This window comes from Emydura macquarii, unplaced genomic scaffold (assembly GCF_026122565.2).
Source record: "Emydura macquarii macquarii isolate MOO-44397 ecotype Brisbane River unplaced genomic scaffold, CSIRO-AGI_Emac_v2 contig_3287, whole genome shotgun sequence".
NCBI lineage: Eukaryota > Metazoa > Chordata > Testudines > Chelidae > Emydura > Emydura macquarii.
In genome coordinates, this window is record NW_027133424.1 from 4,684,750 (window position 1) to 4,708,621 (window position 23,872).

A 23,872-nucleotide genomic window follows, 5' to 3' on the forward strand; every position below is an offset into this window, starting at 1 on the left:
AAGACAAGGGTACATGGGATTGAAACAAAATGTAAACAGTAGAGCCAAAGGACAAGCCTCTTACTAATCACATTTAGAGATCTTAAGATGCTAATTTTACACCAGAAGTCAGGCTCTGAATTGTGCAAGCCCCCACCTCTCTGCACTAAGCAAAAAAAAAAAAAAAAAAAAAAAAAAATCCCTACAGTGTCGTCATGTTTTTAACTAATATCAAGCCCTTTAATGTGCTACCCAAAAGTGGCCCAAACAAGGAACAACGCTCATCTGTTGATCATTTTTTTCAAAAAGATTTTCCTGATTGTCTGACAGCAATGGAAGTAAAGAGTTTGACTAAACAGAATGCTACTGTTTTCTTTATACTATGAATATGTAGCATATTTATCACTGAATTAACAAAAAAGATGTACAGCTAACAGTTGGGACCTAGGACGTGCTAGCATAGAACTTGGGAGACCTAACTTCAACAAACTTCCTTGTGTGATCTTGTGTAGATTTGAGTTCATTTTTATTTTAAAATTAATCCTGAACCTGATAAAAGAAAGGCTCAGGACTTTTTTTGTCGCAAGAAAGTAAGTATCAACTTCAGCCCACCAGCTAGCATCCTGTTCTCAGCCTTTTTTACATTCAGAGAGCATGATGCAAGAAAAGAAACAAACCCAGCATGACCCTCAGCCTATGCTAAGTTTGCAGGGCTGGCAGTTACTTTTTTAAACACATTTGATACAGAAACCCTGGACAAAAAATATGGACCCTGGAGTCCATTACTGGTAAAGCCATTTTTGTACAGTCATATTTCAAAGAAAAACCACAACTAACATTTTACACATAGTACAGGGATAAAAAAAATAAACTTACTTTCTTGATTACTGCTTATGCAGTAGATAAGTATTCAAGTTGAAACATCTATCTAATTTGAATAGTTTCCAGGAGAGAGGGAAGGGCAAGATTATAGCTTTTTCAAGACCAACTGCTATTATTTTTGTTCAGCATATGGAAACAGAATCCAAGTTTCACATTTATGATACTCTACTGTATAGTCTACAGCTTATAAGATGCTTTTGTGCTTAATCAAATATATTCAGCTAGCAACAAACTGAAATGTTTGTATCTTTCAATTGTAGTGTTTTTAAATATTTCTAGTTTGTTAAATTAAAAGCAGAGCAGCAGGAGACAAGCCACTTACTACAGAAGTATTTATCAGGTGTTATTGAGACATTGGGGATGTTTTCAGACACAATTAGGCACGTAATTCCCATCAGAAGTCAATCCTTAAATAAGGTCTTTTCCTCTAGAAGTCAAAATCGCAAAAGAAAATCTAAAATTCTTACTTAACAGCTGAATTATCCATGTGTACAGATGTTTGATATGCATCCTTCCTGTGAAAAATTTGCCATCATGTCCCTAAAACACAGAATTGACATACATGTGTAAGAAGAGTCTTACCATGCTTGAATTAAAATTGCAGCCTATTAGCCCGCTCAACAGCCTGAGGGTATAGAAGGTAAGAATCATTCATCATTTGTTAGATGGGACAATGGGGTCACTCAAAACAACATTAGCTATGTAAAATACGTCTGCCTGCAATTAGACTCAAATGGTTACCTAATAGCTTCAAAGATTACAAAGCACTAAGAGATTCAGATGCATTGTCACTTTTAATCTATTCAAGAACCCATAGTATTTGGGTGGGATCCTTTGAATTAAAATCGACTCCTCAGCACTTAAAGGGAAGCTCTCATACCTCCTAAGATGATAACATTTCATTAAGGTTTTTTTTCATAAGGTTTCCATTATCAGGGCATCTGAGCACCTTCAAGTCTGAAAATGGTCAAATTTAAAATTTTTACCTGTTTACCAACCCATCCCAAAAAAGTCCATAAGGCTCAGTATTCTATTTTTATTGAATGTAGCAGCATCCCTTCTGAGCTTTCCAGGTGACAACAGTGCTCCATGCACTTCAGTGACTCCCATCCGATTGCAAGTCTAATTAAAGATTCTAATAAAAGGCTCTTAAAAGACAAGGACTAATTTGTCACAAACACATCATCCTCTTGCACCTATCAAAATCCATGAAAGAAAGTTGTCAACTGTAGCAGGCAGGTTGTTCTTAGCAGAGGACTCTAGATGTGAGACCCTTGCCAGGAGAAAGAGAAAACAGACTGAATGCAAATTTAACGTTAAGGCAAACTGCCAAACACTTCCACCCCTCGCCAAAAGGAAGATGGAAAGAGGAGATGCCTCGTCCTCCAGAGTACCACATGTCTCAAATGCCTCTTGTGTGTCAAAAAACTGCCTCCAGTCCCCAAACTAGTTATTAAAACCTCAAGCTTCCATCTTGACAACTTCTACAGTTACTAACTGCAATACAAAAATACACTGCACATTGCAGTTTGATGGAGGAAGGAGTAAAAAAACAATTTATAGGAAATGAATACAAGGGATACAGTGCATCTTAAACTGCTCAGGCGGAAAGGATTGGGGAGTGATGGGGTGTGATGCATGTAAAACTAAGTTTCGATAATTTAAGGGTCATTATTGCAGAGGATATAGCACCTGGAATATAAAACTGTAGCTTATTGAGTTTAGTAGTGAATACTGAGAAGAGACTTTAATTTTGTCTCTAAGAAATCAAATGAGTTATAATTCTTCAAACAATCAAATTATAGCCTCATTATAAACTGCACCCAGCCCCATCCTACTCAAAGGCACTGCGCCTTGTGACACCTTGGGCAAGTCACTTCACCTCTTTGCTTCAGGTACCCTATCTGCAAAATGAGGATAATGCTTAGCCTCTTTGTAAAAGTGCTTTGAGACACAAGTATTACTTGTAGATTCAGCCTCCAGCTTAACTCCAGCTGTGATTGAAAACCAACTACAAAAAGCCGTTACTTGCTCTGTAACTTATATGCAATGTGGGTGCAGACTTATATTCCACTCAGGTACGTTTACGCCAAGCGTGCTGGTGTTGGAGATTTTTACTTCAGCAGTACACACCAGGAAAGTGTATATGCCCTATGCCTCCACCTAGCCCATCTTGAGACTATATAAGGGCCATGATGGCCCAAGGACTCTCAGTTCTTTTGCACTGGAGAAGTTGGCTTAAGACTCTAATGGAAAGTAGGTCATGGAATACATCTACACCCACACCTCAAAGAACAAGTAACAGTTCTTTCTTCTTTAAGTGGTTGCAGACATGTATTCCACTCAGGTGACTCCAAAGCAGTACAGTTTGGAGATGGGATTGGAATCTACTTGAACAATGTTTGCAGCACCACCTTGCTAAAGTTTGCATCAGACTTAAAGACCATTGTGACTGCATAGTGCCAGGTAAACGTATGTACTGAGGACCAAGCAGCAGCCCACAAAAATTGTCTAGTATGAGAACATCCCTGAAAAAAGGCACTGATGTGACTGGGGCCCTCATCAAATGAGCAGAGAGCATCTATAAAGGAGAAATGCAGGCTACACCACACACACAGCTGATGCAGGAAGCTATTCAGTCAGATACTGTTTGTACCAATACCACCTGCCCCTCTCGTGATCCGCTCAGGAAAAACAGGGTTACTTACCAGTAACTGTTGTTCTTCGAGATGTGTTGCTCATGTCCATTCCAATTTAAGTCAGTGCACGCCACCGTGCACGGGTTCCTGGAACTATTTTCCCCTTAGCAGACCCTGTAGGGTCGGCTCCGGTGCCCTCTGTAGTACTGCATTCATGCCGCGGCATATGAGGCACCGCCAACCCTACGGCTCCTCAGTCTCTTCTTTCTGCCAACTCCGACACTGGGGACGGAGGGTGGGTGTGGAACGGATATGAGCAACACATTTAGAAGAACAACAGTTACTGGTAAGTAACCCTGTTTTCTACTTCGAGTGATTGCTCATATCCATTCCAATATAGGTGATTAAAAAGCAATACCTTGGAGGTGGGTAGGAGCTACTGGTGAGCTGCCCTCAGCACGGCCCTGCCGAATCCCGCATCCTCTCTCACCTACTGCACAATGTAGTTGGACGTGAAGGTGTGCACAGACAACCAGGTGGTGGCTTTGCAGATGTCCTGTAGGGGCACCCTCTCCAGGAAGGCCGCAGACAATGCCTGAGGTCTGGTTGACTGCGCTGTGATGGCACCTGGAAGTGGCACATTCGCCTGCTTGCAGCAGCACTTGATGCAGGAGGTGATCCATGTGTAGATGCGCTGGGTGGAGACAGGTGATCCTTTCATCCGGTCCGTCACTGCGACGAAGAGCTTCATTGACTTCCGGAACGACTTTGTCCTGTCGATGTAGTAGGCCAGGGCTCAGTCACATGTCCAGCGAGTACCATCTCTGCTCCTCCTCCGACCCGTGGGGTTTGGGAAAAAACACAGGGAGGAAAATACCTTGGTTATAATGAAACTGGGAGACCACCTTGGGCAGGAAGGCTGGGTGGGGCCTCAACTGCATCTTATCCTTATAAAACACGGTGTAAGGGGGCTCCAAGGTCAAAGCTCTAATCTCGGAAACCTTCCTAGCCGAGGTAATGGCCACCAGGAAGGCTACCTTCAAAGAAAGGACGAGCAGAGGGCATGTAGCCATGTGCTCAAAGGGGGGCCCTGTTAGTCTGGAGAGGATCAGGTTAAGATCCCAGAGAGGCACCGGGTCACGGACCTGCAGGTAAAGCCTCTCCACCCCCTTGAGGAACCTGACTGACATGGGGTGGGAGAACAGGGATCTCCCTTCTAGTAACTGATGGAAAGTCGAGATACCTGCCAGGTGGTCCTTTAGGTAAGCTAGCACCAAACCCTGTAGTTTCAGCTGGAGCAGGTACTCTAGGATCGCCTGGATAGGAGAGAGGCTTGGCAGGATGCCCCGGGACTCCATCCAGCAGGTAATCACCTCCACTTGGCCCGGTACATGACCTGTGTTGAAGATTTTCTGCTGCCCAGCAGAATTTGTTGGACCTGCTCTGAGCAGGCTCTCTCTCCCTCCGTCAGCCACAGAGTCTCCAGGCTGTGAGGTGTAGGGAGTCCAGGTCCGGGTGAGCAGATGACCCTGGTCCTGGGAAAGCAGGTCGTGTCGTCTCGGGAGCTCCACTGGCGGGGCAATTGACAGGTCCAGCAGCATACTGTACCAATGCTGTCTCGGCCAGGTTGGGGCAATGAGTATCATGTCCGCTCTGTCCCTCTTGATTTTCAAGATGACCTTGGGCAGCAGCAGAATGGGGGGGGGGGGAACGCATACATGAGGGTCCCCTTCCACTCGATGACTAACGCGTCGGAGATGGAGCCCGGCTCGCGACCCCAGAGCGAGCAAAACCTCGGGCACTTCTTGTTCCCGGATGATGCGAACAAGCCCAGTTGGGGAACACTTCACTTGCGGAAGATCAAAGTCACTACCTTGGGGTGCAACGACCAGTCGTGGCAGGGTAGAAACGACCTCCTGAGGCGGTCTGCCTTATCATTTCTGACCCCCGGGGAGGTGAGAGGCAGACAAGTGAAAGTCGTGCCTCACTGAAAAGTCCCACAGTCGAATGGCCTCCTGGCAGAGGGCCAAGGAGCGCTCTCCCCCCTGCTTGTTGATATAAAACATGGCTGCAGTATTGTCCGTCAGCACCTGCACTACCCTGCCCTTCAGGAACCTGAGGAACACCTTGCAGGCTAGCCTGGCGGCCCTGAGTTCTTTCACATTGATATGTAGGTGCTTCTCCTCCTCCGACCACAGCCCTTGAGTGCCTAGGTTGGCACTGATGTGGGCTCCCCACTCCACATCCGAGGCATTGGAAATCAGGGTGACCAACGGGGCCAGATCCTTGAAGGGGATGCCCCTCAACACCGCCCCAGGGATCCTCCACCAGTTCAAGGAGGCCAGTACCCACGGGGGAACCATGACCATCCTGTTCAAGGTGTGTCTGCTTGGTGCATACGCCGAGGACAACCATGCCTGGAGCAGCCTGAGTTTGAGGCAAGCCAGCCTCACCACATATGTGCAGGCTGCCATGTGCCCTAACAGCTGCAGGCAGCGCCTGGCTGTCGTTGTGGGGCACCATACAGCTGGGCGATAATCACGGCCATAGCCTCGAACCAAGGTTGCGGGAGGAAGGCTCTGGCCTGGGAAGCGTCCAGGGTGGCCCCAATAAACTCTATGCGCTGCACCAGTGTTAGGGTCGACTTCTGCTCATTTATGAGCAGCCCCAACTTGTTGCATGTGGCACAGGTGAGGGACACATTGTCCTGTACATGGGACCTGGACCTGCCCCCGATTAGCCAGTCATCCAGGTAAGGGAAAATCTGCATCTCCCCGCGCCTCAAGTGGGCCGCCACTACCGCCATGCACTTGGTGAATACTCTGGGGGCGGACAAGAGGCCAAAGGACAGGGCTGTAAACTGGTAGTGGGACCCAGCTATCATAAACCGAAGGAAGTGCCTGTGGCTGGGAAGGATAGATGCATGGAAGTATGCATCCTTCAAGTCGAGGGCAGCATACCAATCTCCTGGATCCAGAGCAGGGATAATGGAGGCTAGGGAGACCATGTGGCACCTGAGCTACTTGACAAATTTGTTTAGGCGGCATAGGTCTAATATGGGCCTTAGGCCCCCTTTTGCTTTGAGGATGAGGACATATCTGGAATAGAATCCTCTCCCTGTTTCGTGAAGGGGGACCATTTCCACCACCCCAGATCGAGGAGGTTGTTTACCTCCTGTAGGAGGAGTTGCTCGTGAGAGGGGTCCCTGAAGAGGGACAGGGGGGGGGGGGTTGTCTGGAGGGAAGGCTGTAAACTGTAGGGCGTACCCTCAGAGAACTATTCCAAGAACCCAACGGTCTGATGTTACGATTTCCCATTCTGCATAGAAGAGTTTTAGCCTGTCGAGAAAGGGACGGGACAGATCCTGGAGAGAAGTAGGAGTGCCACCCTCGGGCGCACCATCAAAATTGGCCTTTCTTGTTACCTGGCCCCTTGGGGGGCCCTTGCTAGGAGGTTGAGGACAAGCTAGGCCTATTACGCCATCCAAACCCCTTATTTCTATCTCTGCCCCTACTGGGCTGGAATGGTCTAGGTGGTGGCCTAGGTAGCTGCTGCGGCTGTGGCCACGACTGGCGCCTTGAGGCCTGAGGTGCATAGAGGCCCAAGAAACATAGCATGGTCCAAGAATCCTTGAGGCGGTGCAGTTTTTCATCAGTTTTGTCGGAAAACAGGGCCAACCCATCAAATGGGAGGTCCTGTATTGCCTACTGCACCTCCTGAGAAAGCCCAGAGGACTGCAGCCACGAACACCGAATCATGGCTCTGCTTGCGGTGTCTTCGGTGTCACTGGCAGCCTGTAGTGCTGCCCCCGCCACCGTGATCCCCTCTTCTTGGACCGCCGCCAGCTCCTGGGACAACACCTCAGCAAACTGCCTGAATGAGCCCCAGAGATTGAAATTATACCGGTCTAACAGGGCTTGGTGGTTTGCAATCCGGAATTGCAATGCCCCAGTGGAATAGACTTTCCTCCCAAACAAATCAATTTTTTTGTTTTCTTTGTTCTTGGGAGTGGAGCCCTGGTACCCCTGCCTGTCCCTTTGATTGGCTGCGTCCACCACCAGGGTTCCCAGGGCCGGGTGAGTGAAGAGAAACTCAAACCCCTCCGCAGGGACATAATATTTCTTTTTGGTGCCCTTGAATGTGGGTGCGACCAAGGCAGGGGTTTGCCACAGAGCCTTAGCCTGCTTCAGGACCCTGTCATGTACAGGTAAGGCCACCCTCGATGCCCTTTCTATCCCCAACACACCAAAAAGGGGGTCCTCCACCTCAGAAAGTTCCCTGACCTCCAAATTCAGATTGGAGGCCACCCTTTTGAGCAACTCCTGGTGTGCTTTAAAGTCTCTGAACGGTGCCCTGTGGTCCCGGGAAGCCACTTTGTCTGGGGAGGAGTAGGAGGATTGTGGGTGCTTGCCCCCTTGCTGGCGGGGCCCCGTGGAGGGTCCCTCCTCTGGATCCGATTCCTCCTCTGAGGAATGGCCCTTGCGCTCTTTGTCTGATGCAGGTGGCACCGATTGCGGTGCACCTGAAATGGGACCGATACTGTACCCTGTCCCATATGAGGCCCACATGGGCCCCAATAAGGCCATTGCCAGGGACCCCGAGGCCAACCCGGTGCTGGCATCGGCACCGACTGCTGTGTCTCCAGGTGGCGTTGGGTGTCCCTGTCTTTCCGGGATCCCGAACCACTGGAGCGGTGACTTCGGGCCCGTCTCCGGCCCTTGCCGCTCCACACCGGGAACCGGCCTCTTGACTCCGAGGAGGAAGAGCGGCGGTGCCGACGTGAACGGTGCCGACATGAGGCGCACTCCAATGAAGTCGAGGATGACGACCGATGCCTCGGCACTGATGACTTGCGGTGCCACTTCCTTTTGGGGGACCAGGAACGGTGCTGTCTGGAGCCTCACGGTGTCGCACCTGACTCCAAAGACCAGGATCTGCGATGCGTTGCGACGGGGGAGCCTTTCAGTGCCGGACTCCGTGCCGGTGAACAGGTCCGGTGCCACCTCGATGAACGGCTCGGTGCCGGGGATTGGGATTGAGATTGAGAGCTGTCCCTGCGCCGCAAGGTGGACCTCAAGCAGTGCTGCCTGGAATGCATTGCCTCCGGTGCCGGGGTCCAACCTCAGTGCCACGGGGAGGATACGCTCGATGAGTCCGACTCGGAGATATGAGGGAAGCTTCCACACTCCACCCTCGGTGACTGTCCGGCAGGAGACTTTTCCCCTGTCGGGGGTCTCGAGCAGCCTCCAGGGGGACCCAGCGCGGGTTTACCCTGGGACACCAGCCCTCTCCCCCTCGACGGAGGAGGGAGGCGAAGGTGTGGAAATGGCCATCGAGGCTCGTGGCACCTGGCAAGCCTCCGGCGTTGACGGCACCTGCAGGGGCACTCCCCCACCCCCAGGAGTCAGGGGAGGCTCCCTGCACAGAGATGCAGGCACCAGAGTGTGCTCTACAGGTCGTGGCTGGCGCACCTCCGGACTCGACCCTCCCGGGTCGATGGTGCGGGGGAGTGTGAGCATTCCGTGCGCTGCCGCCTCTTCTTCTTCAGCACCGGGGATGGTTCTTTACGTCTAGTTGACGCCGGTGCCAGTGGCGCACTCTGCACCGAGGAAACACTTATGGAAGCACTGCTTCCATAAGAATGGCTTTCAGCCAAATATCTCTCTCTTTTTGAGTCCAGGGCTTGAAAGTCTTACAAATTCGGCACTTCTCCCTCCTGTGCTGCTCTCTCAGACACTTGAGACAGTGATTATGAGGGTCACTGATTGGGAAACCCTTACCACAAGCGGTGCAAGGCTTAAAGCCAGGTGAACCGGGCATGGCCTGGCCACCCTAAGCCCCTAAGGGCTCCTATTAAAACTTAACTACTCTACTTAGCTACTTAACACTTAACTAACTATACATGATGAAGCTGTAACAGGGGAAAGTACTTGCAGAAGCAAGAGACATCACCAGCAGAAAGAAGAAACTGAGGGGCCGTAGGGTCGGCGGTGCCTCATATACCGCGGCATGAGCGTGATACTCCAGGGGGCGCTGGAGCCAACCCTACAGGGTCTGCTAAGGGGAAAAAAGTTCTGGGAACCCATGCACGGTGGTGTGCACACACCTATATTGGAATGGATATGATCAATCACTCAAAGTAGAACAAAAAGACAAGGAGACTCCCTAAAGGGCTTTAACCTGTCAAGGTAAAAAGCCAGTGCTCTCCTAATGTTTAAAGTTTACAGACATTCCTCATCTCTGCCAGAACGTGGCTTCAGGAAGAAGAAAGGAAGACACATCATCCATTAAATGAAATACTGACAAGACTTTAGTTAAGAACTTGGGATGCGGTTGTAGGGCTACGTTGTCATTAAAAAACACACTGTATGAAGGGTCCGCCCTCAATGCGTGAGCTCAGAGACTCTTTTGGCCAAAGTTATAGCTATAAAACAGACAATCTTCTGGCTTAGGTAAGACCAAACACAAGTGGCCATCTGTTTGAAGGGCAGACTCAAGAAGGCTGCTAAAACTGTCTTGAGGCCTCAGGGACATACTAAGTCCTGGATTGCAGGGAAAAGGCAGATTACCCCTTTAGGAAGTTTAGCAACCATTAATTTGGCAAAAACGAATCAGCTCTGTTTTGGATCATTGTCAAGTATGCCCTCAGCAAAATTAGAGGCAGGCCCAAAGATTTTAGATATAGCAGATACTCTAGTACATCTTGAATCTTTGCTTCCAAAGGTTGTACCCTGCAAAGACATGCCAGATGGAAAAAAATTTATGCTCAGCCTGGTAAACCAGTCTTGTTGACTGCTTTCTGCTACTGAGATGGATTTCTTGACCCACTATTGAATGCTGTGATGAAGCAGAATGGCCAGCCAGCACATCAGGGGTTAAAGAGCCTGTGCCCAGCTAGCCCTGCCCCGTTATAACCGCAGCCAATGCCATGCCTGGAGGGAGGAGAAAAAGGAAAGAGCCTGGCTTAGTTAGGGGCTGACTTGCAAAGGGGCAGGAAGCTAACTGCCTCTCTAACTGATGGGAAGGATCACTAAGCTGCCTACCAAGGCAGCCACCTGGGAGGAAGCACTGTCTCCCCAGCCAATGGAGACTCTCAAGGAGACCTAGCAGCCTCCAGTTCTGGAAGCAACTGAGTGGGCAAAGCCCAAGGACATTGATGGGCTTGGCCTCCCCAACTTGCAACCACCCACCCAAAGGAGTTTGGGACCATGACGAGGAGCCATTCAAGACCCATAAGAAGGACCCTTCAGGAAGTAGACTGCTTAACTAAGTGGGCTACAGGAGCCATGCCCCAAATCAAACAGACTGGCAAGAAATAGCACAGGGCAGTGAATTTAAACTCTCTGCCGGGAGGGCTACCCCTGTTCAGGGGGTTGACAAACACATGGCTCTGGGCTGGGACCCGGTAGAGAGGGAGGGCCTGGGTCTCCCTATCTCCCCCCAGCTTAAAGACTGAGGCCCTGTAACCAAGCAGGGGGCCGGCAGCCATGTGCTCTAACCACTAGACTGTCCAATCCTCCAGGGCACCCGCTACAAACACATTCTCTCTCTCTTCATGGTCTAGCCAGTCAGAAGCCAGGCTGAAAGGTGGAGGCTGCCCATGCCTGGATGCTGAATTTGGCCATTCTGTTGCTAAAATAAATCCAGGAGAAGAGGCAGGGGTGAAGAGGATGAACAGCAAAACTAAGGAGAACCAAAAACCAACACTGCCTTGGCCATGCCAGGGCTCTAAGGATCAATCTGGCACAATCTTGCTTCAGCTTGTCAAGGACTTGTAGGAGAGGAATCAGGAAACACACATTAGACCCCATGTCTATTTCAACATGAAGGCATTGGCAAGGGAATATGGGCTGTGCTTTGCTCAAGAACCTGGCGACATTTCCTGCTCACTTTTGTTGCAAACAAATTGATGGACGGGATGGCTCCCCTCTGAAAAATGAGTCTCAACACTGCTCTTGAGAAATCATTCATGACTGAGCAAAAGTCTCCTGCTGAGGAAGTCAGCTAACTGGTTCTGGGCTCCAGGTAAATGTGCAGCCACAGGTGAAGTGCAAAACTCCCAAAAGTTGATTGCTTTGACACAGCAGGGTGGGCCAGGCCCACTCAGCAACCACCTGTACAAATAATACATTGCAATAGTATTATCAGTGAAAGTCTGCACCGGCAGTCCCTTGATATGAAGGAGAAAAGCCTGGCATGTGTGGGTTGCTCAGAGCTCAAGGACAGTGACAAAGATTTACCTCATGCTGTGACCAGAGGCCTTGAGCCCAAGAACCCTCTACATGAACTCCTCATCTTATTAAAAATGAATAAATTACAACTATCAACTACAGGGGGTTGGGGAGAATAGGGAACCCCTGCACACACATTGTTTGAGTTCATTCATCCACCACTGTAAGGACCACAACACTGCTCGTGTAGTCAGACCAGCTTGTCTCAGTGATGCTTGCTGGGCCAATAGGCAAATCTCATTCATGTTTGAAGTATGCAGAAACATAGTCAGATATACTTGTTTAATTCTGTACATAAGACCAGATGGCTAACCAAGCTCAGATAAGTCCAAGTCATAGTGGATGGGTGAGTCCTGAGAGATAGGCACAGGTTATGAATCACCTGAAATCTCTGCTGAGACAAACAGTTGAACTCATATAATCAAGAAGGGCCCCAATGAACTTGACTCTCCAAATAAGAATGAGTGGTGATCTCTCTTTATTCAGGATGAGTCCCACATGACTGAAGATATGGATGATGAATTTGACATAACAATAAATCTGACTCTCAGATGACGCCTAGACCGGCCAGTAGTTGATGTAAGGAAAGACATGAAAACCTTCTTTCCTTATAAATACTGTCATTGCCACTACCACCATTCAGCTGGGGAAAACAAAGGAAGCTGATGAGAGGCCAAAGGGAAGTACTGTATACTGTGATGTCCCCTTACAACAAAACAGAAATTTTCTATGACCAGGAAGCACCATCAAATGGAAATATATACCTCAAAGACTGAGGCCAGTGCACCAATCACTGTGATTCAGGGAGGGGAGGATCTAGAGATTCCATATGGTTACCCACTTGCTTGATGAATTTGTTGAGTACAGAGACTGAGTATGAACTGCAGTTGCCCTTTGGTTTTGGGGATTAAAAGACAGCAGGATTAAAAACTCTGACCCCAAAACAGTGGAGTAACCTCTTCTATAGCTCCCAGGGTAAGAAGCGAATAGACTTCCTGAAGGAAAACAGTCTTGTGAGATTGGTCCCTGAAAAGGCAGAGGAAGGGAGAGTGAAGAGGGGGAAAGTGAGGGAATTAGATCAAGCATCCCAGATCCACAGTACTTAACCTTGGACAAGCGGGCTTATCATCTGCCAAGTGCTGAGGAAAAGAGATAGTCTGTCTCCAAACTGAGGGTAAGGAATAGAAAGATTGCTGCTTGTTGTGTCGCTGCCCTCAAAGAAGTCAAATAGTTGCTTCTCTGTCACAGGTGGAGGCAGACACAGCTGATTTGAAATAGAGATAAACAATATCTTCTTTTGACGTCTCACCTTCTTCTGAAGGTCTCGTGGTCCTTGTTGTTCTGTCTCAAAGTCTCCCGTGTTGTTGATAAGGTTGAGAAGGTTTGTATTGGCACTTTTTAGTGGATACGGTACACATGCCCAGAGGGCAGGAGGCAGTTTTTAGAGGAATGCAAGACTTCATCCATCCTATCAAATAGCAACTGTCTACCAAAAGTTAATTCCTCATCTCAACAGACTGTTGAATGTTCAGTGCTATTCCAGAATTGCATAACCATGATCCCCTTCTTATTACTGCAGAGGCCATAGCCTAGAAGACGCATCTGCAACATCAAGTGCCAACTGGAGTGAGGTTTTTGCCACAAGCCTACCCTCTGTGAGGACAACCTTGAACTCATCCCTTGCATCCTCCAGGAGCTTGTCAAAAAACTTAGCCATCCCCTCCCAACTGAGGAAATCGTATTTTGCCAAGAGCGTTTGCTGGTTCTCTATCTTCATCTAGAGGAAGGCAGTCAAATAAATTCTCTTTCCTAACAAATCTAGACTTCTCGTTTCTTTTACTTCCTAGGTTGCTTTGCACCTTCAGTGCAGAAACCTCTCATTGGCAGTTGTGACAACTGAAATGTTAGGCATTGGGTGTGAATAAAAAACATTTAAACCCCTGAGCAGGTACATGATAATGCTTGTCCATGTTTAGCCTTCAGGGAAACCAAAACAGAGTTAATCATAAAGCCTTTGCAAGTTATAATAAGGAGTCATTAATCCAGAGGACAATCTCCTTCGGTAGTTTTCTGTGTGAATATTTTCCTGGACTAGTTCAGTCTCTATACCCAAAGCTGAAGCCATCCTTCAAAGCAGGTCCTGGTAAGATTTAAAATCCTCTGGAAGGGGAGATAAGGAATCTGGAACTACTTATCTTCCTGATGCGGCAGGGAGGGAACTGGGTGGGTATAGCAAATATAGTCCCACAAGGGAGAGATTCAGAGGGGTAGCCGTGTTAGTCTGTATACAGCAAAAACAATGAGATTCTTGTAGCACTTTAAAGACTAACAAATTTAATTTCTGCAGGCATAAGCTTTCGTGGACTGTAACCCACTTTGTAAGATGTAAGGAATAGAAATCAAAGAGGAGGTATACATACACATCTAAGGGTAAGGAACAACAATGGGGAAGTTAGGTATGAGCAAAGTCCATTCAGTTAGAGTAGTTGAGGCCTATTCACAACCAAACTGAATGGACTTTGCTCATACCTCACTTCCCCATTACTGTTCCTTACCCTTAGATGTGTGTAGATATATACACACACACACACACACACACACACACACACACACAGCCCACAAAAGCTTATGCCTGCAGAAATTAAATTGTTAGTCTTTAAAGGGAGAGATTGTTGTTCTGACAAAGGCTTCTTCAGGAATTGTGGATTGAGAGGATGGACATCTTGATGAGGCTGCTCCCCCTGAAGGTAGAAAGATCTGCTTGCAGATGGGGATGAGTCCTAACTCTCTGTGAGCAGGAGGCACTCTACAGGTCCCAAGAGGGACACTGCGAGAATGGATATAGCATAGAAGACCAGTATATCAGGGGCCAAGATGGTCTGTCCTTTCTACAGGAGTGGGAAGAAACTCAGTACCAATATTCTCCCTTTGCAGGTTGCTTAGGGGGTCTGCAAGATTTCTTCCACTAGTGTGGAGAAGAGCTGGAAGACTTTATAGCGGAATCTGAGAAGTCCTCTGTGTAGTCTGAGGGCTTGAGTGGAGACCACTCATATGGGACTACAAGATATTTTCACTTGTCGACAAACCAAGAAGAAAAGGGCAAAGTCGTCTCGGGGATGGGAGCATTGTTGGGATGGGAAACATCAACAAAAGTCCAGGAAATCACCTCTTATTGGTGCCAAGGACCACAATGGAGTTGGTACAGTCTTAGAGGGGAGTCTAGGTATCGAGATCCCTAGTGACAAGGTGAAGGATATAGATAGTGCCATAGAGGAGTGCACCAGTACCAAACTTACAGCTTCTTGCACACACAGTGGCATCTGTTTCAACTCCAGTACCAAGGATGTCAATGGCATCGACTTCAGCTTCGTTGCTGAAAAAGCCGAAGGCCCTGGAATAGCAAGTGGTATTGATAATCCCAGTAATTCCTGAGGTAGGCGAGGCCAAAACGGACGAAAAGAAAGTTAATTGCTGTCACGTAGGCCTACAAGGTTGAAGATACCATAAGTGGCAGTGCCACAACTGTGTTCATGGGTACTGAACTCAATGGCCATCTCCCAAACTGACTGGAGTAAGTGGTACGGTATCGGAAATCTCCTGCCCATGTCCCGGGAAGATGCAGGTCAACTGCCCAGCTCTACCTGGATACAGTGGTCTTGCAGATGTCTCGAGGCTGCCTTTGAGGAGGAAGATGATGAATCCCTCCTTTCTTTCGGGTGCCCCCAATCTGAGTTGTGGCTCCCGAGATACAAGACAACCCCTTTCCCTTTTTGAGGGAGAACCAGAGTCCAGGGGTCTGTTCACCGCTTCTTCAGAGGTGAAAGGTGGCTAGACCCGGAGGTTGTGGAGGGTCCTGGTGATGATGCAAGCCTCATTGCTTGCTCCATCAAGTGCTGTTTCAGATGATGGCCTTTTATGATCTGTATTCTCTTTTTACAAGAACCCAGATGCAACATTTTTCTTTAATGTGACCCTCTCCTATACATAGCAAGCATCAAGTGTATGGGTTACTGATGAGAATAGAGACCCCACACAGCAGGCAATGTTTGAAGCCTGGAAAATGCTGCATAACCCTCAGGGCTGGGCACCACAAAATACAAAAAAAACCAACTAATTGTAAAAACGACACTAATACGAAACTAGGCTACGGGTACTACTTCTAACAACCAATAAAAACTATTTACGAAGTGAAAACTCAGCAACACAAATGTGATGCAGAGAGAAAAAAAATATGAGAAGATTTGCACACAGGGAGCTATGACTAAGGCCAATACAGTGCAGTAGAATTAAAGTCCCACATTTTCAATGCCCTGTAATGTGCAGATCACAATCTCACTCTAAACCCCAACCTATACTAAGGTATTTCTGTGGAAAAGTAACTTCACTATAAGGCCATCCCACCATATTTGCTTATATCACAAATTATGATCAAGAGACCTTCCAACCATGCTACTTTTCCCCACAGACTAAGTCAACATCTCATGATCTTGCAGTTAGACATTCTAAGCTAAGTCAGATGAGCTTAGTTGCTGTTCTTACTGCTATGCCATGAAATGAAGTACTAATCTGTTCAAAACAATTTTTTTTACTCAACTGGCCTACCTGCAGCTTTACTACAACACTATTGCAATGCTACCCAGGAGACCCAGGGTGTATTCCCAGTCTCCAAATCTGACTCTCTAACCAACAGGAGTGGATAATTTTCTGTAAGCAATGTCTCTGCCCTTCTGTGGCCATGCACAAAAGGAATGAGTTTCTCAATCATTTTTATGGCTAATTGAGTAACAATGGAAAAATGTGAAGGGGATCCCTGTGCAGTCTGCCTCAGTGGGGTGCCTATCTACTCTCTCCCTCAGTGATGGAAGAATGGAAAGCAGATGCTGAGGGAAAGGAGAAATCTTCAGCATACCCACAGGAAGGCAAAGAATGCCATGGGAGAGTGAACTGATTTACACTTGCAAGCTACATACAACAAGTACCCACGAAATGAAACGCTGCAACTCCCATGCCACCAAACTGGATTTTCAACCCTCAAAAGTAACAGCAACATTTAGAAACTTTTGTTTCTAAAACTGCATCTACTTGAGGGCTCCATATGACAGTCTAAATATATTTTGAACTTTAAAGGCTATTCAAATAAAGAACATACCACTGAGATACAGGATTCTTCTCAGCTTGATCAGTCAGTGCTGCACTCTCATATATTCATTTCTAATGACTAGCAAAAGACTTCCTATAGACCTTTTTTCCAAAGATGGGGCCTAGAATTTTTTGCAAGCATTTTCAATGGACACTTTCGGATTCCAGAAGTAATGGACTAACTCCCTCATGCTTGTGAGATGTTGGGTACACTTCTTAAGGACTTTGCTTTTTTACCCTTATTGTACCTAGATTTAAGTGTTTAGCTACAATAAATGGAGATCTGAGTGGATTTTCATCTGATTCTTTTAATTAAATAATTTTTCTCTCTCAAAACATAAAGTTACTTCAAATTTAATCTGAAGTTATAACAATTGTGTTAAATCTTAAATTTATAATCTATTAAAATTGTTTACATTAAAAATTAGATTTAAAAATACCCAACCATTACTTGTTTGCTGCTAAAGTTTTAAAGAAAGTCAAACCATTGAGCTGGTGGCAGTCATTGGCTAATCAGCTGTAATCACGGTTTGTTGAAGTGCTAAACCAGTTTTTGATAGCCTTTTTCAAGAGCAGAGGGAATATTTTCTTCATTTCAGTTCATTCAACTAGCTCAGTTCAAATACTAGTTCATTCAAAGTTAAGAGACTTAGTGGGAGCTGAAAAAGCAGGAAAGCTTGTTTTCTTCTTCCAATTGATGAATAAAAACTAGGGGCTAGTCTACATTAGAAACAGCTGCGCTGTTGTAACACACCTGGTGAAGACACTATGCTGATGGGAGAGAGCTCTCCTGTCCGTATAATAAATCCACCTGTGTGAGAGGCAGAAGCTATCTTGGTGGGAGAAGATCTCCCGCCGACATAGCTCTGTCCACACCAGCGCTCAGGTCGATGTAACTTATGTCATTCAGAGGGGTGGCTTATTGACACTCCTGAGTGATGCAAGTTATACCAAAGTAAGTAGGAGCATAGATCTGGCCTTACTGTGGAGAATGAGATCTACGGTCTTTAAGGGCTTAAATAACATGGTGATCAGAAACAACCAGTTAAATTCACTAACCACAGATAATTCCTTTGTTTAATACATGGGTTAGCTTTAAATGTAAAACCTGTTTTAATACACTTTTGTCTTACATATCTGACACATACGGTTATTTCAGAAAAAATTAAAATCCTGTTATTGTGCATTTTTAATTTAATTCTAATGTCCATCCAAATACAGCTTGACACAAATTATGAGCAAAAAAGATCAATCTAGTAAATAAGAAATTCATCACCATTCATCATTCATCACCATTCATCATTTCCTAACAATTTAAAAATCTGTACAAGAATCTGAAAATAGTATTTTGAGCTATATAAGTGCTTGAACATACACAGACAGTGTATCCTCCTGGTTAACAAGAAGTAGTACCAAATTTAGTATAGAGGCTATAATTAGTTGACAATTAACATGTTTTAATGGTTACCAACCTCTCTCTACAAAAATAACTAAAAAGTAAAAATGCTAAACAAGAGTGATTTAAATCAACCCATTGTGGTGCAAATTCAAGTTCTGGAATAAACTAGAAGGTACTACCACTGCTTGTCCTTGTGGTCTGTGGATGAAGAGAGGATTTTTTTCCCCATAAGTATTATGTTCATTTTTAAAAGAGGGTAAGCGTTGCCATGCTCCCTAGACAACAGAAGGTAAGATGTCAGCTAGTGTCAGTCTATTCAGGAGGTATTCTGCCATTCTACAATATGTGCCATAAAAGGGTGCTACAAAATCCAAGCTTTCAAGTTAAAAAATTACATTCATAAGGTCTAGAAACATAAAAGACTTGTCAACATACAAAAGCAGTTCAAAACCTGTAGCGTATACACAGTTACACCTACATAAAGGTGCCTTCTAATGGTGTAGCTTATAGCCCTTATAAGAGAAGGGGAATAAGCTATACCAGTAGAAGGCATCTTTAACCCAGTCTAACTGCATTCATACTAGTGACATTGTACTGGTGCAATTTTTTCAGTTAAAGAATCTAACTCCTAACCAAAATCATATGGGGGAAGACACCCTATGTGTAAACCTGGCCAAAGACAACCTTGAACATGTGAGCACACTTTAAACCAATACAATGCTGTTTTTCTGTGTATGCAAATAACTTGAAACAATCGTTCAAACCTCTCAGAACTACCCAATTGACCTTACTGGGTTAAGAAGCCTGAAATGTGAAGATTACAATTTAAATGGTGAATGGGCTCATCCCACAATCCCAAAATGTCTCCAATACCTCCTCAGATACCATACCATACAACTCAACTGCCAAAACCTTCAGCTTCATCCCTGGTGAATTCTACAATGGAGTTATGCATCAATTAAAAATCACTTCTGGCATGCTGAAAATGTAGAGGAAACCAATTTAATACCAGGATAAAGGGCTAGTGTATTGATTGTATTACTCAATTTCTTATTAAATCCCGAGTACTTGCAGCCTTGATTATATTTATAGCATTCCAAAAGACAGGCGAGTGTGCACAGAAAACTGTTTAATAAAGTTACTACCTGAAATTGTTCCTTTTAGTTGTTACAAAAATAGTTATGCTATAGTTCATATTTCCTATCGGTGTCTTTCATCTGTACATCAGTACAAGCTACGTCACTCATTTTAGACTCATTATCTTATCATCCAAACCTGCTGTGTTTCACTGTTTGTTTTGACAATTAAATTACATCATTAATTCCAAATATGTTTTAACAGAGTTTAGAGAAAATCTGATCAATATTAAAAAGACTCCCTTTCAATTTTCCACATAGATTTTAAGTCAGATCTCCTGTATAACTTCGGCCATACTATTTCACCCAGTCATTTCTGAATCAAGTCCATTACTCTGGTTTAACTAAAGCATGTATTTTATTGCATATCTCATTCTAGGTCTGAGTCATAGCTGGTTAATTTAGACACACCTACCAATGGGTCTGTCCACACTTAAGCAGCCTCCTTGTCTGTGGGCCCATAGGAACATCTATCTCACTGGGGAACAGCTATATTCCAAGGTGGTAGTTCTCTCTTATTTATGGTCACCACATGCCTAAAAACACAATAGAGTCATTTAAATCCAGACCCAACTCACATTTTTCCCAACCAATGTTCCAAAAGAGTATATTCCTTTGATGTCCTAATTTGTGGGAGAGCACTTTCAAAGTGATCTGCAAAGAATAAGTAATAGGTTTGTGAACCTGTTTTGTTCTAGGACATATAAAAGAGGCAGGGTAGAGTGATCTAAATCACCAATTTTAATTATAAGTGAAAGTAGAAAGCAGGCATCCTTAATTTAAATAATCAATTTTAATCTTGTTTTACATTTAATAATTTAGTTATTTTCCTAAAGGAAGGTTGATTCTCACTGGTTGGTAACCATGAAAACATGATGATTTGCAACTAAATATAACCTTTATACTAAATATGTTACTTCTTTTTGATAACCAGGAGGATACATTATAACTGTACACATTTCTTTAAGCAATTATATAGTTTAACTTACATTTATTCAGATTCTTAATTTTCACACTGTTTGTTAGAAACTCGTGAATGATGTATTTCTTATTTCTAAATGACAAATAGTTTCCTTGAGAGACAAGGTGGGTGAGGTAATATCTTTTACTGGACCAATTTATGTTGGCAAGAGAACTGGCCCATCCACCTTGTCTCTCCAATATCTTGGGACCAAGACGGCTACAACACAGCATACAATTAATTTACTTGTGATGTGTGTCCAGACTGAGTGGCTCATCAACACTGCTGAGTACACTACTCTAGTCAACTTTGTTACAAGAGCATCTATTAAGAGAAGTTTGAGAAGGCCTTCCTGATCCTTTTCCTAGAGTGAAGAAGAAAAAAGAGAGAGAGCATTGGTTGGGACTGTGCTCTTCACAGTACCTTTTAGACCTTGGACAGAGCCATCTTTGCATCTTGCAATGCCAGCTTTACCACTAAGTCAAAAGCTAGTTTTCTTACCAGTATCACCCATGAGCTCCACAAATACCCACAGGCCTAACAGCTGCAAAGAAGAAGAGGCAACACAATAGGAATGAATTCAAAATTAAGTCCATATTTGTGGAAGCAAGGCTGAAAACAGAAGAACTCAAGAGAGTTAAGACTACAGTACCTGCAATAATGGGAAACTAACTAAAAATACTTTTTAAATTAAAAAAAATTAGCTAATACTAAACATTCTAAGAGATGGAAAAAAGCCCAGAGGACATCACCAAAAAGGAAGAATGGCATTTAGTTTTTGGGAATGTCTACACTGAAATAAAAGACCCATGGCACAGCCATGGCTGGCCCCGTTCAGCTCACTCAGGCTTAAGGGGCTCAGGCTGAAGGGCTAAAAACTGCTGTGTAGACGTTTGGGCTCAAGCTGGAGCCCAGGCTCTTGGACCCTCCCTGTTTACAAGCATTTGAGAAAGAAACCTTTTTGTATTCTGGGGTTCAAATGTGTAATATTGAAAAGCAAGTGTACGTGGCCCAGGAGGTGCTGCTGGCTAGATTACTTAAGGCTTGCAAATATCTTTCAAGAACAAGGACCTACACAGGAAAAAACAGAATGAAAAAGTGAAAGAGACAGATTCACTAGTGATGTGTTACTAAACAAATGCAAATGAAGCACAGGTTGAATTATACCACTACCAGAAAAGAAAGGAAACAGATGCTGTTTGGATAGTTAATAGAATTAACTTGTTTCAAATGTCATAATTATATAAGGGTGTTATGTTTAAATTGTCTAACGTCATAAAAAAATCAAACAACCAGCCCAAGGGTTGGATCTGCCCCACTTTGTATATTTATGTGGCCCACATAGAATGCTCAAATTCTACAAAATCTGAGTTTTCAGTAAAAACAAAGGTTGCTGCCCTACCAATTGCAAAGATATTCTTAGCTCATGACTGAAAGTTTAACTGATATACTGTTCTCTTCCTGAATCTGCAGACAGCCTGAAACAATGACTGAGAATTCCCCTGCCCTATTAATCTCACTAGGATGTTAATGATATAAAGCCTAATGATAACACTTTAGAGGTCAACATTATTCATTAATTTAGGAGATGCAATGCAGGGGGTGGGGGGGAGTGAGAGCAAAGTGGAGAGAGAGGAAATGGGATTTGCTGCAGGGAAAGAAATGCAGAGGGAAGAAAGACAGATGCATAAAGACAGGAAGAGGAACAAGGGTCAGAACTACAGGTGGCTATAAGGGCAATGCGGGGGGGGGGAGCGAGAGTAAAGCAGAAAGAGAGGAAATGGGATTTGCTAAAGGGAAAGAAATGCAGAGGGAAGAAAGACAGATGCATAAAGACAGGAAGAAGAACAAGGGTCAGAACTACAGGTGGCTGTAAGGGCAAGTACATTTTCCCACTCAGTAACACTGAAAGCAAAAAAAAGGAACTAATAATGATGGTAGTTATGACATAAAAACCATATTATACCTTCGTCTTTTTGCTATCTTCTTATTGACATCATTGGAAGCTTCGGTGCAGGCAAGGGTAGTACGTGGCCCTAAATGTACACCTTAGCACATGAACCAAAATTTAAAATGGAATTCTGCCCTCTAAACAAAATGTGGCTCAGTATTCCACCATACCTCTTCAAGGTTTTAATTAAAAATATTAAAGTATTTCCATCTGTTTTCAGATTTAACTTCGGCTTTTAGGAACACTGTTCAGACAATTCTGTGCTAACAACTCAATCAGTATTTCAGGCCCATTCAAGTTCAAACTGCAAGTTTACCTCATACCAATGTCATTTGATGTTTAATTATGTCATATGTACCATAGAATCCAAATGTGCTGCACAAACAGTTTTTGTCCCAGTCCTGCAGAGATTTATACATGTGCTTAAATTTCTGAAGACTCACAACGCATGAAGTTAAGCACACGTACACAGGATGTCTGAAGAATTGGGGCATTAACCTGTAAATCACCAATACCAAACTTCAATGTATGCAGATGTCATAAAAAGGCAAAGAGAAGTATTTTAAAAACTCATTTGCACACAGTCACTTTGTTACAATAATTTGCAGATGGTTTTACGTACAGGATAAAGTGAACTTCAAGTCCCCAAAGCACGCAGCACATTTACACACAGGACTTTAGAGTTTGCTTAAATTAACTAAACACTTAGTTCAGGCCATATCAGCTTCAGTGGGGTTACATGGGTTTGCAGAGAACAGAATATGTTGTTTTGCATCCTAAGATAGGAGATGCAGCTGCTCTTTACTAAAGTCAGATCTGGCATCATGTCATCAGTATCACAAAACCAAAGCTTGACAATGAAAACTAGAGAAATGTTTCTACACAAGCGCCTTTTAAATAGAAGGCTGTTTCTTGGTTGTTCCTTTTTTTAAAAAAGGCTTATATCTTTTCTGTAGTTCAAAACAGAAGACACACTCAGAATCCCTTGCTAAGAAAAGAAACATATGAGATATAACTAACATACAAGAAAATTAGACTCAAACAGCCCAGCCTCCAACCCTTGACAGTGAGAGTAAAGTACCTTCCACACTTTAGAAACATACTGTACGGCAGGCTTGCCAAGTCTCACTCCTTCAGAGAAAGGCTTCCTATTTGGGATTAAGTTTTAGGGAGTTGTTGAAGTGTAGCCATGTGGAAATGAAGGGTTTTGGTGTGTACCTCAATGAAGTGTTTGTGCTCCTCATACTCGCAGACAGATGAAGCAGACTGCTGCTTTGCTAACTTTGGGCTTCGGAAGTGACTTCACTTTTCCCCCCGCCCCAGCTCAAGAGTAGAGCAACTTTACCATTACACTCCAGCTCCCCACCTCCCTCCCGAGGCTGCATTAACCCAGGGACCATTGGCGTGCAGATCAGCCCGCTCCCCTTCCCACACACACAAAACACCTAGACACGGAGCAGGGCGACACAGCCAAACTCTCACCAAAACAAACACACACCTCACACGTCTCCTCCTCCTCCTCCTCCCCCCTCCGGGGAGGCGCAGCCTGCAGATC

General features: G+C 44.9%; 1 protein-coding gene across 10 annotated transcripts in view; it reads right to left on the bottom strand.

The window, feature by feature from the left end:
• Positions 1-23,872, bottom strand: part of RABGAP1L (RAB GTPase activating protein 1 like) — a 483,894-nt gene that overhangs the window by 459,456 nt on the left and 566 nt on the right. Inside the window, exon 1 of one of the 10 annotated variants that reach the window (XM_067532378.1) lies at positions 1,329-1,371. The exons of the other annotated variants lie outside the window; for them this stretch is intronic. The gene's annotated coding sequence lies outside the window, so the exon portion shown is untranslated. Of the gene's footprint in view, positions 1-1,328; positions 1,372-23,872 lie in introns of those variants that run through there. 10 annotated transcript variants of the gene reach the window in all.